This window comes from Merops nubicus, unplaced genomic scaffold (genome assembly GCF_000691845.1).
Source record: "Merops nubicus isolate BGI_N331 unplaced genomic scaffold, ASM69184v1 scaffold17368, whole genome shotgun sequence".
Classification (NCBI taxonomy): Eukaryota; Metazoa; Chordata; class Aves; order Coraciiformes; family Meropidae; genus Merops; species Merops nubicus.
The window spans coordinates 1944-4430 of NW_008623818.1; the positions used below are offsets into that span (position 1 = coordinate 1944).

The 2487-nt window shown below is 42.8% G+C and overlaps 1 pseudogene; it reads right to left on the minus strand.

Moving 5' to 3' along the window:
- Positions 1–888: 888 nt before the first annotated feature.
- LOC103777648 lies at positions 889–1696 on the minus strand (annotated as a pseudogene).
- Between the last annotated feature and the right edge of the window lie 791 nt (positions 1697–2487).

The window sequence follows — 2487 nt, forward strand, 5'->3', positions numbered from 1 at the left end:
TAACTACTGAAACCAATAAATCAACATAATTACAGAAGAAGAAACATGCTCTCCTGCTGACCACTTGTCCAATATAGAAAGATATTAACAAGCAGGTGAACAGCCAAATTCCTCACTCTGCTCTTACATCGCATACCAATGACCCAAAGTGCCGCACTACCAGAGGGAGGGATAAGTTAATACACTCACTTACTGCATAGGATGTGAAGAAGGGAGCAAGCTGGCCAAGGATCCAAGCCATGGGAGATGGAATCAGCCAGGCCATGAATCCAGTTATGTAGTTGAGACTCATCTTTTCCCCCACCAACCTGGGAACTCCACTTGCTATACAGAGTCTCAGAGCCTTTCTGACAACCAGAATCCACACACAGCGCATGCACAGCGCAGGAGAGCCTCCCAAAGCTGGTGTGGACAGACAGTTCTTATACAGGTCTTGCCATGCCTACAAGTTAATGTGGAAAGTGGGGGCACCTGGTAGTGATCTCCTCATCAGTTCCCACCCAAGGCTGGCCAGACCCTGGGTGAAAACCAATCAGGACGGTCTTTCTTGGCTGGTTTTGGACATCATCCATATTCACGGCTGGGGGTTTAAACCCCAGCACTTCACGTGCTGTCTCTAAGAGTAAGAGAAATGAGAGAAAAAAACTCCCACAAATTAATCCAGTTAAAAAAAAATGCATTAAATCAAGGAGTACTTAGAGAGGGCATCAAGTATGTACATGTTTTTATGTATAATACAGTAATTCAGATACACAAATAAATATTTATAAAGAATAAAGTGCTTTTTATCAAGTCCCAATGCAGGGACATTATAAAACATTTCATCAACTGAAAAAAAAAAAAAAAAAAGATACAAAGACTACTACATGAAACATGCAAGAAAACAGTTAACAGAAGACGTACAACTTGGGTGTCCCAAGAAAAAACAGCTGTTCATATACATGGTATATACATATATAATCATCTTTACTCAATATATTTTGACCATATATATTTCAAAACTTTGTTGTACACAAAAAAAAACACCCTACAAAAATGCAACAAGGATCAGGCACACAAGTCCAAGACCAATAATGAATTTCCTACACTTGCCCACACCAGCACTTCCACTGCTGGGAAAGATATGCCAGTGCTCTTTCCTGGGGTGCAGTGCTTCCACATCCTGCAAGGCACTGTAAGCAGCCGCTGTGAAGTTGGCATCACCAGTGGTGAGCAGGTCAAATACACATGAGTAAAAATAGATGTCCTTCACCAGCATCTTCTCATGGCATTTGGTGGTGGCCGTTTCCAGCGTGTACACTGACTGGGGAGGAGCAGCACCACCCTGAGGAAACAACTGCCCCCTCACAGGCAACGGTAAGTGGCCACTAGAATCAATACGTTCACCCGAAGGACAACCGTTCACGCAGAGCTGCAGATCCTGGCTCTCCTCATAGTCCATAACCAACTCTTGAGGCATGCGAACGGCCAGGGTTAAGTAGTGCCCAAGCTGACGTATATACACTGTGGTCCCAATGTACCTGGCATGCATTTCAATGTGTTTGCCACTGACTTTCTCCACAATTAACAAGCTCTTGGTGTTTTGATCTCCTCCACTTGTCGTACCATCAACAAAAGCTGCAGGCAAGTCATCAGTCACTGCTTGATATACTTTCTGATCTGCACAGTCTTGGTATGATTTAAAGATAATAGTTATCTGGGATGGGTGGAAAAAGAAAAAATCAAAAACCAAAGTTAGTGGAAAAAACAATAATAATTTCAATCCCTTCTCCATTTCGCAGCTGAATGTGTCTGAGACTGTCCACTGCTTCAGAGCTGGACAGCTGTGCCCAACTCATGCCTAAAGGAAAACAGCCTGTACACAAGCTTAAAGCCATATTTTACCAACTGGCAACAGTTAGATTTGTTCTCAAGTTGGCCTAGAAGCAAGACTTTTAGTATGTGACAACAGTTACAAGGTCAGGAAAGGAAAGGACTTTACATTTAATTAAGCATCACAACTCCCTCCTGCCTTAATACTTTGGAATGCATCCTGCAGTCAGGGAGAATTTTAAGTGCCAAGTAATTCCTTCAATGCTAGTCACCATGGCAAAACCAGAATGAAACGGTATGAAATCACAGAACACTACAAGAGAACTCGGCTTCCCCCACTCACAACATTCTCATTGCTCCTTTTACAGTGACTGTATGACCCTTGTTGGGGCACTGCACACTTGTTGGATGTGTTGCTATGATTAGCTGTGTGAGGCTACTCTAAAAGCGTTCATGTACTTAGTGCTTTACTAGCCATCAATACAACAGGCCTTGAGATGAGAGATGCATGATCGGGAGGAATAGCTACTTAGAATCCTGCTTCCTTAAGTCCAAGGAACTGGAAGATTTGACAATTCCAGTCTACTCTTGCTAGAAAATGTGCCCATGGAGAAAGAAATCAAAACTGAAAGCTATGCAAAAGACGTGCCTTTAAAGAGTGACTTCCAACACAGA